This window comes from Zalophus californianus, chromosome 4 (genome assembly GCF_009762305.2).
Source record: "Zalophus californianus isolate mZalCal1 chromosome 4, mZalCal1.pri.v2, whole genome shotgun sequence".
NCBI classification, from domain to species: Eukaryota; Metazoa; Chordata; class Mammalia; order Carnivora; family Otariidae; genus Zalophus; species Zalophus californianus.
Window position 1 is genome coordinate 8,434,525 of NC_045598.1, and position 13,555 is coordinate 8,448,079.

Genomic DNA, 13,555 nt, shown 5'->3' on the forward strand with positions numbered 1-13,555 from the left:
CAACCACCTTTCTACACACCATTCAACCAACCAAATCAATACCCAACCCATCACCAACCATCTTCCCATATGCCTCTCAGCCCTCCAAACCAACCCACCAAACCAACACCCAACCCATCACCAACCACCTTTCTACACACCACTCAACATACCAAACCAGCCCACTCATCCAAGCCACCAACTTACCCAACCCCAAACCCATCATCACCCAACCTCCCAACCCATTGTTCAAACCGTCAGCCTACCTCACTAACATGAATCAATTCACCCCCCTATCACCCAACCCACTAATCCAGATGAAGATCATAAACTCCAGAGCAAATGGCCAAGGCTCTTTAAATGAGGGTGATATGAGAAGTTATGAGAAGTTGATGGCCCCTTGCGCTAATTCATGTCAAAGGCTTGGCCTGGTGTTTGGGATATAATAAGACATATGGTGGCACTTGCTCTTTGGGTTGATGTGATTTATTCCCCAAAGCCAAAAGGGTCCACTATGTAGGGGAGACCTGGGTTTGAGCTGAGCTGGAGAAAGGTTAACCCCCAGGGAGATGTAAGTGGGATCAGAAGAGGCATACCTTGGAGCTGGGTGCCTGGTAGGCCATTTGTCCCAACCTGAATCCAACTGGGAGGAGATGGTTGCTTGGGACTCCTCCCACCATACCATCCCTCCATGCTGCCTCAGAGGAAGACCCACTCGGGAATCTGGGCACCCCAGAGTTTGTCATCAGGGAATTTGTTCTTATTCTCAACCCTCACATCTGAATCCCAGCAAGCTGGCCCAGCCAGGGCATCAGAGAACAGGTAGACCTATAGATCTTGCTGCCCTCTAGAGCCCCCCTGGCCCAATCCCTCTTCCGCCCTCCATCTCAAAGCAGGCCCCTGCAGAGGGGCCTGAAGGCTCCCTGCAGCTCACATGCAGCTGGTAGTTTCCAGCAGCTTCCATATGGCCGCCTTTCCAGAAATGCTTTTGATCATCTAAATCCAGGTTGTATTAATTCACCAAATACCTTAAACTCAAAGGGATTTTTCTCTGGTGTTCCTTCCCTGGCTCCTTGGAGCATCCTGTTGCCTCTCAGGGCGTATGGGAGGTGAGGGAACTTGAGAGAAGCTTCACTGGGCAGCTACCCCTCACCCAGCTCTACTGTGCCTAGCCATGTGGGGGTTGGGATGCCCACCTCTCAGCTCCTGGGTGGGTCAAGGCTGCCCCAGTGGGTTATTAGCCCCTGGCCTCCGGCTGGCCGAGCTATTACAAGGCACAGTGCAATTTCATGCCCTGTTTCCTCCTTCCTTGGTCTGCAGTTTCTGCTCTATTTGTCCAAAATGAACAGAGATGAAGTGAAATGAATTACAGCCTGTCCCTCCCGCTTCTCTGCCCTCTCCCCTCTTTCCCTCTCTCTGCCTCCTTGGTATTCCCCAGCCAGCAAGACCCCCTCCCCCTGGCCTTCCCCCGCCTTCTCCTCTGCCAGGGTTTTCTCTTCTGCTTCTGCTGTCTTAGGCTTTGCCTCCCTGCTCTGTGCCTCGTCGCTCCTCGTTTGGTTAAAATCTGTGACTCTACCCCACCTAGCCACTCATTCATGCAACCATTCAGCAAACACTCAAGGAGCACCAGCTGCATCCCGGAGAAGGCGCCCCGTGCCATTTGCCCGGCTCCCACCCTCCCTTCCTCCACGCCATCCTGCCTAGCAGGGAGGTGCCTGGGCTCAAGTCAGGCAACGAGGGTGCTGGATGTCTTCCAGGAGCCCCATCTACTGCCCTGGAGCAAGGCGGGGGCACTCACCTTAGATATGAGTGCTACCTCCCTATTTCAGCTCAGGGGGTTATGGCAGGACAGCTGGCCTTATCAGACCCCTTAAATGGCAGAGTCACTGCCAGCCAAATGTCAGGGTCACTCGCAGTGCTAACAACCCATTGGGGGCTAACTCTAACACCCAACCACAGCCTCCCAAGGCCTTGAAGAAAATGCATCTCGGGGTGGGTCCAGTCCAGCCCCTCTTCTCTGAGAAATGCGTTGCCACCTGAGAGCTAAGCCTTGTGTCATGTTCTAGCCAGCCCCTTGGGTGGGCTGGACCAAGGACTTGGGGGCCAGACCAGGCTGGGCCCCAAGCATCCTCCATGCAGAGATCTGGAGTGGGGCACCCAGTGATTTCGATGTCTCCGGGGGGCAGCCACTTGAACGGACGTGGTGGGAAGCTGGGGCCTCAGTGGCCACATCTGACCCTCTGCCTGGGACAAGGGGAGAGCTATGTGCTGACGGAGGAACCCAGCGGGCAGCCTGAGAGACACTCACAAAGAGAGACAAAGACAGATACAGAGAGACGGAAACAGTGACATTGGTAGAAGCAGGGAAGCAGCGAGAGAGATGCACAGAGGAAAAAAAAGAAAGAGACAGAGACATAGAAGCAGAAAGACAGGGTGACAAAGAACAGTGAAAGGGACAGAGAGAATGGCTGATACACAGAGAAAGACACGGAAGCAGCCCCTGGAATTGACCATTTTGCCATTCAGCCCCGCCCCACTCCTCCTGTCCTTGGGGGCCATGAGGTAACTGAAATAACAAACCCCCTTTTCTCCCAGGTCATCAGAACAGGGGTCTTGAGGTGACCTTGGTCCCTTTGGACCCCCACAGGGAGCGCAGCACAGCCCGGGCTCCCACGGCCCCTCTGGCACCGCCGTCCTGCCTTGCTGTTCCTCCACAGTCCCTCCGTCCGCTCCGCCCCCTGCAACGTCCCCAGCCCTCTCCCCCCTTACCCGGGGGCATTGTCCATTCATGCAACACCTTGATCCTGCTAAGTTCCTTTCACTAGATCCTGTCCAGCATTTACCAAGCACCTGTACCATGCGGAGTGCTGAGGCTGGGGCTTAATTCATTCCTCCCAACACCCTTGTGAAGTTGGCACCATTTCTCTCCTTTATAGAGTAGGAAAGCCGGTGCAAGAAGGTTGAATAATTTGCCTGGCTCATGCAGCGGTTAAAAGGCGAGGCAGGGGTTTGCTTCCTTTCCAGCCCCGGGTCCAGAGCTTTTCTCTACTGCAGTCAGGCTAAGGTGCACCAGGCCGACAGGGTCTCTTGCTTAGGGGAGCACTGAGAGACCCACCCACCCCAACCAGAGCCACCTCTCAGCAGCCTCCTTGGCCCTGAGTCAAGTGGGGGAGGCAGAATGGAGTAGGCACATTCGTCCAGATGGGCAGAAGCTCAGCAGGGTGCAAGGACCTGTCCAAGCTCACCCAGCAGCTGCCCCACCCAGGGGCCACGGCGCCTGGCTCTCATTCCAGGCTGGAGGTGAGGAAGGTTCAGGGATGATGGCGGTGTGGCAAGGCAGGAATCAAATTCCCTGTGAAAATGTCCAGCAAGATCCAAGACTCTTGCCCCCTCCCTCTCTGGTGGCAGCTCCTGGTGAGGAGGCTTATGTGCTAGAGCAAGTGTGCTTTGGGCATCATCTAAAGTGGGGAGGGGCTGGGGCTTCCCCACCAAGGAGGTCTGGAGGACAGGAGAAGGTAGGAGCTACCCCTTCCCTAGCACGTTCCTTCTCCTGGGTCAACAGCTAGCCCCCGCCTCGGCTCCTGGCTCCTAGTTCTTAGCTCTGGGATTCCAAACCTCTCCGTTTCTAAACTTTCCAAAACTCTAAACCAGGAGGTGCAAATTCAAGTACCTCCAGGACCCACACAGGTGAAGCAAATGGGCCAAGTGGGCTGGGCGTGGCAGGCAAGAAAAGTGCCTATCTCCAGAGGAACCGTCACCGCTCAATCCAGCCCTCTGTCCCTATGGGGGATCCTGGTCCAGCACAGCCAATTTTCTCCATTGCTCAAGAGCAATTAGAAATCTGGGTTATTCTTTATTTTTAAACCTAGTGTAGACCAACATTTAAAAACAGGTATGCAGGGGTGCCTGGGTAGCTCACCAGTTAAGCATCTGACTCCTGACTTCGGTTCAGGTCATGATCTTAGGGTCATGAGATCGAGCCCCACGTCAGGCTCCACACTGAGCGGGGAGTTTGCTGGAGATTCTCTCTCTCCCTCTGCCTCTCCCCACCCTCTCTTTCTCAAATAAATAAATAAATCTTTTTTAAAAAATTAAATAAAAAATAAAAACAAGTATGCAGGCCAGATTTGGCCCTCAGGCTGTCAATTTATATCCATTGTCCTAAATGCCCTGGGTTCTAAATGCTCCAGAATTCTCCAGAATGCCAAACTCTCCCCTATGCACATTGCCATCCAGGATGGATGGGTCCCATTTGCTGGGCTGAAACTGTTTCCAAACCACTGCCTTCAACAGAAGGGGTAGTAATTACACTCTGACATTAATATTTAAACCACAAACAGAGTTAGTGTGCTAATACTGTCCCCAAAGGCTTCGGACTTGTTTAAGTTTTATCCTTGTGAGACCTAATTATTGTCAGCAATGAATCCTGTAAGACTGTAGGATTAGGGCGGGGGAAGGGGAGCTAGACAGATCCCTGGGGCTTGTGACTTATGGGGCTGAGGCATAGGGTGGCCTGAGGGCTGGGTTCCATGCCCACTGGTCACGGGGGCCATCCCAGATGCCTATGAGGGGGCAAACGTTTCCACTGTGTCCTCCTAACCATCCTCATAATTAGGGAGCTTGCTCCTAATACTTGCCCCGTGAGGATGAGGACAGCTATGCCTCACAGTCTGGGAAGTTGACAACAATCTTTGGCCTTTGATCCCTTGGCCCAACCTCATGGGAGACCCCCAGCCCAATTGGGAGAGATCTCAATAGGGAAACTGGCATTTTGTGTTTTCTGTGCTTGTTGGGAGAGAAGAAAACGGGTCTGTGAAGGGGTTGTTAGTTGGCGGCAAAGGGCTGGGGCAGGTGCGTGGTATGGAGAGGAGGCAAAAGTCGACTTTCCAGAGACTGGTTTCCAGAAGTTTCCACAGCTGGACCAGTGGATCGCATTGGACAAGAGTGGTATCTGCGTGGGTGAGCTGCCTTAGCACAAGTGAGCTAATGGCCGAGTGGCCATGCCAGCCAGGAGACCTGTGCAGGAACAGTCCGGAAATTTTCCCATCCCCATCTGCAACCAGCGGGTCTGGGTGGGAAGGAGGGGAGGGCCGTGGAGCCCTCCACAGGCAGGACCCGGGTCTCTGCCAGGAAAGCCAGGGTCCTCTCCCGCTGGAGGATAGGTGCTGAGAGGTCAGCTGTCGAGCCAGCGAGGCCTGAGTTAGAATCCTGCCCTGCCCCCACACCAGCTGGGTGACTGCGGTGAGTCACTTAGTTTCCCCTCTGTAAAATGGGATCATTTCTGGGCTTTAGGGTTTGCGGGACAGTTGAGTGAGAAAATGTAAACATGAGGCCGGCATGCAGGGAGGGCTTGGTGAGTGGTAGCTGCTAATCTAGTTTTATTGCTCGGGGGTCTCTCCCTAGGGGCCCATACTCTCTGCCGAGGACACTTTGTTGGGAGCAGAGCAAGTGCACTGAGGCCCTTCCCCTGCTGGTCCCGGTGCCCCATCACAACCCATGAACGCTCTAACCCATGCCTCTCCAAAAGGCCCTGGTGTCTCTCCGTGCCTCCCCCTCCCTAGGCCCTTCCTCCAGGCCCATAATGCCTTCCCACTCCCAGCTTGTCCCGAGAACGAAAAGCAGTCTGTGAATTTTCTCAGTTTATCTTGGGGAAAGAAAGGCCCAATCTAAGGTCCCTTGGATGAATGCCCTAGAAGGATGGAGAGGGCTGTGACTCAGCCAGGCCTCTCTGGCTGAGGGGTGGCAGAGGCTGAGACCCTCTGGGGCAAAGTGGAAAAGGGGCTGTCTGCCCGACCTGGTTTCCTGGCTCGGGGACAAGAGTCAGAGAGCTCCCAAAGGCATTCATGTCGGCAAGGAGGACCGTGGATGGGGAGTCACCACTTGCTCCCCTCAAAGCCAAGGAGAAGCCACTGGAGACCCAGAAGCAAGTTGGACTCAATCCCTTAGCCCTGTTCTCCCACCCAGAAGGTGGCACTTCCAGCCCTCAACACAGCGTCTGTCATGGGCAGGGCCACCTCTTGTACGAACAAGGAGAGGCATCTCTCAGGATTAACAATACACAAACCCTTTGATCCAGCAGCTTCACTCCAAGGAATGCACCTACGGAGAGATTCAGCGTGTATGCCCAGAGCCGCCGGGGGCAGGGGGGTGCTAGAAGCCACGAAATGCCCATAAGCAGGGGACAGGTTAGATACGTGGTGGCCCAGCCATGCAGCATTGCAACCAGGTTCAGGAGGGATGAGGCAGCTGTGATGTGCAGGTGGGGAATCGTCACCAAGATCTGCCGAGGGACGGAAGGATATGCAAGGGACCGGGAAGAGCAGCCGCTCTAAGGAGGGAGGCAGAGTTACAAAAGGACAAATCCTGCGTGGTCCCACTCCTCCAAGGCTCCTGGAGAAGCCAAATTCAGAGAGACAGAGCAGAACGGTGGGAGTCAGGGGCCGGGGCAGGGGGATGGGGAATTACTGCTTCGTGGGGCGGAGTTTCACTTTGGCGGGATGAAAAAGAGTCCTGGGGATGGACGGTGGCGGCAGCTGTACAACAGTGTGACTGCACTGTAACTTAAACACCGTTAAAATGGTAAATTTCCCGTCATGCGTAGTTTACCACGATAAAAAGAAGGAAAAGGAAGGCGGGGGGGAGGGGATAGTCGAGGGGAAGCTCACTCTTGCTGTCTGTTCGCACTGCTTGGACCTAAATAAAACCACACACTGGTATTACAAAATGCATTTAAAAAATAGTTCTGCCATGGAGACTCCTCTTCTGCCCACACCAGCCACACTCTGCACAACCCACCCTGGGCCGAGGTGATAGAGGTCAGCGCTACTCGGTGGCTTTGGCACGGGGCTGATGCTCTTGGGAGAGTTGTAGGGGGGTGTGTGGTCCTCTCTGGGCCTCATCGACATCCCCATCTGTGCAAAGAGAAGGCTGGATCTAGTCCCACCCTCGCTGACCTTGGGCTGGTGGTCTCCGTGGCGCGGCTGAGCAGGACAAGGACAGACGGATGGCGTCTCGGCAGGGCAGAGCATCCTGGGCAGGACCGGATGCACTGCCCTTGTGAGTTGGGGCCGGCGGCGGTGACCCTTGGGTGTGTACTTTAATGAGAAGGAGGAGATAGCCTGAGCCATCTGCCACCGCCACTGCGGTGCCTCATCTCTGCGAGCCGGCCGCTGCCTCTCATCTCCTGCCAAGCCCCATCTGTCCCCCGCCCCCAACAACAGAGGAGGTGAGGGTGGCCCCACTCTGTAGCCATGATGTTGAGCAGGCCCTGGGTCACCCACCCCCTGGGCCAGAGTGGCTTCTCCTCCACCAGGACAAGGCTCTGCTGAGCAGCGATTGGGTGGGGAGAGGGCAGAGCCGTTGCACTTCCTCCCAAGAGAGGCTGAGTACCTGGGCTCAGGCTGGGAAGTGGGAAGCGGATCATGGGGGAAGGCAGATTGGAAAGGCTCATCACCGGGAGAGAGAAGAGGGCAGGCGTTGGGTGTGGCAAGAGGAGCACCCACCAAGGGGATGTGGAGCTGGCTCTGGAGCCCTGCTCGGCCTCAAAGTCACTGCTCGTCTCTGAGCCTCTGTTTCCTCCCTCTGGAAACTGGCATTGAACTCACACCTACCACTTGGTGTTGGATGAGATGAAGGTGCAAAGCACCTGGCGGCACACCTGCTCATCACGGGGGGTTCAGGAGTGGGGGTGGCCTTTGTCACTGTTGTCGAGGCCCCAACCTGGGACGGTGGGTGGTCTCAGCCTGAACACCTGAAAGCCTGGGTTTTGAAGGCACATCTGGAGAAAAAGGGAGAAAAGAAGGGAAGAGCTAGGTTGGGGCTGGAATGGGACAAGGGCGACCACAGGCTAGGGCGGGCTGGGAGAGCAGTGGAGAATTGGACTCTGGCCTCAGGAGCAGCATCTGGGAAATGGGCCACAAGCCCCTTCTCCACTGGTCTTCCCACCCACACCGCTAGGCTTCCTGCCCTGCCTTCTGCACTCTCCAGTTTGCCTCCTTCCGGGCATCCATCCACGGGTTTGGCCCCTGCTTAACATTCCCCAGGAAGAATTTAAATTGGAGCAAGAATTAATTATGAGAGAGAGAGAGGTTGCCCCGTGGGCTGCAGTTAGGAGCCGGAACCTGAGCTGACAGACGGGCTGACAGCTAAGTGGGGACATTGTGGGACTTCCTGGGTGCCTGGCTGCCTTTTGTCTCACCTCAACTGCAAGAGGGAGAAAACAGCCCTCCAGAGACCAAAGAACCGGCTCAAGGCGGAGAGACAGAACCACGGCCCTCCTGGGATGCCTGGGTGGCTCAGTCGGTTAAGCATCTGCCTTAGGTCATGATCTCAGAGTCCTGAGATCGAGTCCCGCATCGGCCTCCCTGCTCAGTGGGGAGCCTGCTTCTCCCTCTGCCTTCTGCTCCCCCTGCTTGTACTCTCTGACAAATAAATAAAATCTTAAAAAAAAAAAAAAAAAGAACCACGGCCCTCCTGAGCCCCGAGCAAAGCAGCTGTAGTGCTGGGCAAAGGAAGGGATAGCAAGTTCAGGGCCGGGGCATCCGACCTGAGAGCCACAAGCATCCTCCTCGCAGATCTCAGTGGTTGGGGACAGTGTGTTTTTTTGGGGGGGGTGCTCATAAAAAAGGGAAGGGCCGATCTGTGAACTGCTGGCTTCCCCTGACATCTCGAACTCTCTTGTGTGAACTCAAGAATTGAACTGAACCTCAGAAAAGTACTGAGAAGGGCGTGTCATCCCAGACTGGTGCATGACTAACCCTTGCTGAGCACACTCTGTGTGCCTGGCCCGTGCAGGGGCTTGACGGGGGTGACCCTTCCTGAACGTCGGGGGCATCGCAGCCTTGGGGGAGCCCTGGGCACACCTGAGTTCAAACAGCAGTTCTGTCACTTTCCCTGGACAGGTCGCTTCTCAGGGGAGCTGGTGCCTTCATCATCACCACTTGATAGACAGGGAAACTGAGGCTCCTAGAAGCTGACGGCTGGTCTGAGGACCCACGGTCATTGGGAAAGCTTGGCCTCGAACCACGGTTGATTGGACTCCAGAGCCTCTTCTCTGGGCTAAAGGAAGCTGGTGACATCTTCGGCAGAGCACAGAAGGGAGGTGGGTGTCCCTGGGTCCCATTTCTCAACTCCTGTTCCTGAGTCCAATGTTCTCACCATCCCTGCCCACTGTCACTCCTGCCCCGTCCCAGCCCCTAGCCAATCTTTCCTTCTGTACTTCCCCTGATGTGGAACGAACTTTGATATGGGCTGCAGGCAGGCATCTTGGGCTCCAATCCAGGCTGCACCTGTGACCTTGGGGAAGCTGCTTCCTTTTTCCAGCCTTATCTGTGAAGAAGAGATCTGCCCTTGACTCAACCAGCTTGATAAAATTGAGCACTGTGAGGGACGCCTGGGTGGCTCAGTTGGTTAAGCGACTGCCTCTGGCTCAGGTCATGATCCCAGGGTCCTGGGATTGAGTCCCGAATCGGGCTTCCTGCTCAGCAGGGAGTCTGCTTCTCCCTCTGACCCTACCCCCTCTTGTGTGCTCTCTCTCTCTCTCAAATAAGTAAATAAAATCTTTAAAATTGAGCACTGTGAGAAGGTAGATGACCCAAAGATACCTCCCCCATCATGAGCAGCCGAGCCTCAAGCAGAGACCGTGGGAAGTGGGAGGGGACCCCTGCTGGAGCTCTGTGGCCTGACAGGTAGCTCTTTATACCGGGGAAGGGGAGCTGGCTTGTGGACAGGTCCCAGATAACCAATCATTCTGGCTGAGCCTGAGGATGCATTCCACTGTCATTGTTAACACCTGAGTTACCCCCCTAATCCTCCAGACTCAGGAGGCTGTTCAGACGAGCCTGCCTTTTCTGAGCAATCATGGGAAGCACTGAAAAGGAGCAGGCTGGGAAGGTCAGTGTGTGCCGATATGGTGTGCTCGGGGTGAGGGCCATAGCAGGCTGGGAAGGAGGGTTGGGGGCCCAGCTCCAGCCTGGCCACATGTTCCCTTGGCAAGTCCCTTCTCTCTCCGCTGTCCTGGGCCTCTGCCAAGGGCTCCCCCCGCTCTGTCCAGCCTGGGCACATACCAAGGCATACGGCAGGCCCCACACCTGTCTGCCTCACTGCTGCAACCCCTGTAGCTGACTCTTGGGGGGTCTCAGCCTACCTTAGCCTCCTGTGTTCTACCTCTCCTCTCCCAACTCCCCATCCCATCCCATGCCACCCCATGCTTCCCACCTGACCCACGGCCCGTCTGTATCCCTGTGCGGTCCCAACAGAGGCCAAGGCACCTGTCCCTTCCAGGACCCCATTCTTGGCTAGCTGTGGTTGGAGCCGCAGGGTGGGGTGAGCTGGGTGGCCGGACCACGACAGGACAGCAGGAGGACTAGGCGACCTTACCCAGAGCATCCCGAGCTGCGGAGCTTTAATTTATTTAATCAATTCCGGCCCCCAGGCTGGGGAAGGAAAACGGCAGGATATTAAATCTGTTGCTCTCACCAATCTGTCATAGGGATGTCAGCACACATTGATTCTTCTTCTCCCGCCTTTATTAACTACCTCCTCCGGGGGCCACTGGTTCTGCCAGTTCCAGCCTGGACCCTGCCCAGGAGCAGAGAGCAGATTGCAGGTGGAAAGGGGGGGGTGAGGCGGGGGGAGCACAGGAACCTTTCAGGGGACAATTATTACAAGAAAATGTTTAGAATTGGGAGGCGAGACCTTGAAGATCATTTGTAATCCAAATCCTCGCTGGAGAGGGGAGGGGAGCTGCCCCAAGCAGTGTGGTCAGTTAGGGGCAAGATGGGGAACTGGAATCCAGGACTCCCGACACCCAGGCCAGGGTCCTTTCTGTTCATTTAATCAACATATTTTTCTTGTGTGACGACTAAGTAGTGACAGCATTGATTGCTGATTAGGGATTGCGTTCGGTCCCCTATTACTGCTGTGACACATTCCCAGAGACATAGCGGCTTGAAACAAACACAGACTTATTACCCTACAGTTCTGGAGGTCAGATGTCCAAGATGGGGCCCCCAGGGCTAACACCAATGTGCCAGCCAGGCTGTGTTCCATCCCTCTACGTTCAAAGCTGGCGATGGCTGGTCAAGACTTTCTCATGCCAGGTCACTCTGACATTGACTTCCTGCTTCCCTCTTTAACTTCAAAGGATCCTTGTGATTACACTGGGCCCACGTGGGTAGTCCAGGTCCATCTCTCCATCTCAAGGTCGACTGACCTATAACAACCTCTCCCCTGCCTTGGCCCACAGAGCGAAATGAAGGATCCGCGCTTTTAAAAGGGGGGCACATGGACAGCCCCCCAGGCTTTGGGGGGCACTTTTTGCTCTAAATAATTGAGCATCCTACCCCCCCTCCCTCTTCCCAGCCCAATCTCCCATCATCTGATTTATTTGCTCATAAAATTGAAGGCCTTCTTCTCTGGCACCATTTTCTATTCGGCTTAGACAAATATTTAGCAGCCAGACCTGACCTTAATTTCCTTAAATATCAGGGGCCTTGGAAGATAGAGAGCCTGCCCAGGGGGTGAGGACACTGTGATTCCAGGGTGGGGAGAATGGCTGGGATGCTTCCCCTGCTGAGGACTGCATCTGCCCGTGACCAAGCAGGTGCACAGCCTCTCCTTCTCCCCCCATTGTCAGGCGCCCCCACTGCTGAGGCTGCAGGAAGAGACAAGATGCAGGTGGCGGAGCTCTGGTGACTCTTGTGCTCACTGGAGCTGGCATTCTGGGCCAGGGTCTGTCTGCTGGGGGTGACAGGCAGAGCTCCCCTGCCAGGTGGGGGCTGGGCTGTACGAGGGGGAAAGAGGAGGCAGGAGTGGCCTCAGAGAGTGGGGGTGCCTTATGGGGGGCTACCAAGACTCCAGACTCCCTCATCTGTTCCTTTCCCACACATTGACTCAGTTAATCATTTCATTCATTGATTCACAGAGAAGTATTTCCCACGTTAGGCCTGGGGATCAGAAGTCAAAGCCAAGAGCTATATTCCTGGAGGCTGGCCAGTAAAAGGAGGTGCAGGGGGGTTTGGAGGCAGGAGGATGGGGGGAAGGAGGAAGGTCAGAACTGTCCTCAAGAAGAGGAGTTGGCCAACATGAGTCCTGGAGAATGAGCTGAACAGTCTCCCTGCAAATGGCTAGATGTCTGAAGGAGTTCATCAGGTGTACAGGAAGCAGGGGGCCATACTGTCAGGACCTGGGGTGCAGCTGGGAAGACCAATGGTTGGTGCCATCAGGAGCCAGGGACCCTTGGGTCCTATCCTCAGACCCTGCCTCTGAAGTCCTCCCAAATTCCTTGTTGCCCTGCCTGCCCCCTGCCCGGAGCCTGTCCCTGCCTTCTGTACTCCCTGTTGGTGGAAGAGGGGCCACCAGCAAACTCCCAGCTGCCCAAGTGGGAACCATCCCCACCTCCTCCAACGTATAATGATAGAACCAGCCACTGTGCTAAATGCTCATGATCTCACAACCCTCTCGCGGCCACCCTGGGAAGCAGATGCTCATATCCCCGTCTTGTAGAAACTGAGGTCTGCAGGGGCTAGCCTCCCTCCAAAGTCACCCACCAGCATGACATAGAGCTGAGAGTTTGCCAAGAGGACCAGGCAGCGGCGAAGGCACCCAGGCACAGAGCTGAGAGCATGTGGCACCTTCGGAGGACGGCGGGTGGCTCCCTGTCTGTAAAATAACACTGTCCAGATCCCTGCTCCTGGGTCACTTCCTCCAGGAAGCCTCCCCGTATCTGTATCTTTGTCTGTATCACATGTCCCTACTGAATGCGCTCGGAGCTCCAGATACACATCCCCCCCCCTCCCCACTATCACCGTTGTGCTGTTCCCAGTATGGCATGACTCTGTGCAACACACTCCTGGGTCTGGGTCAGGTTTTGGGGCCTGCCACATTTCAGCTATGTGTCTCCGAGCCTCAATTTTTTTCGTCAGTAGTCTGGTTTCAAAAGTGGGCATAGTAATGGTACCAACCCCATACTTCAGTCGTGAGGATCCAATCAGACAGCTCATGCGTAGCTCCTAGCAGAGTGCGGGACATCAAATAAGCCGTCCGCAGACATGAACTTCCTTGTGGGTTGAGTTGTGCCCACCCCCCAAAAGGTATGTTGAAGTCCTAAGTCCCCGGGACCTGTGAATGGGATCTTATTTGGAAAGAGGGTCTTTGTAGATGTCATCAGGCTAAAATGAAGTCATAGTGGCTGAGGGTGCAGCTGATCTGGTGATTGGTGTCCTCATAAGAAGAGGGAAATCTGGCCGTGTGAACACAGGGGCCGAGGTTGAAACAGGCATCGAGGAGCCCCAGGACACCAAGCAGCTAGGGGAGAAGCAGGGCACAGACTCTCTCTTCAGAGCCTCCAGAAGGAACCATTTCTGCCAACACCTTGATTTCGGACTTCTAGCCTCTAGAATGGTAAGAGAATACACTTCTGTTGTCCTAAGCACCCCACCCCCGCTCAACCCCGTCTGTGTTAATCTGTCATAGAAGCCATAGGAAACTAATACAGTGTTAGGATACAGCAGTAATTCTCAACACAGGTCCGGGTACACAGTGGTGCTCAGTAAGCCCCGGCTGCCTTTGGTCTCCT

At 55.2% G+C, this 13,555-nt stretch overlaps 1 long non-coding RNA gene across 2 annotated transcripts; it reads right to left on the reverse strand.

Moving 5' to 3' along the window:
* Window positions 1–6,710: 6,710 nt before the first annotated feature.
* Window positions 6,711–13,075, reverse strand: LOC113908570. Of its 2 annotated transcripts, none has more exons than XR_003515537.2 (3): window positions 12,942–13,075; window positions 7,590–7,756; window positions 6,711–6,890 (listed from the first exon to the last, which is right to left on the reverse strand). It is a non-coding gene; the product is annotated as an uncharacterized LOC113908570 (long non-coding RNA). The 2 variants fall into 2 exon arrangements; XR_003515546.2 differs by lacking the exon at window positions 6,711–6,890 and adding an exon at window positions 6,909–7,073.
* Between the last annotated feature and the right edge of the window lie 480 nt (window positions 13,076–13,555).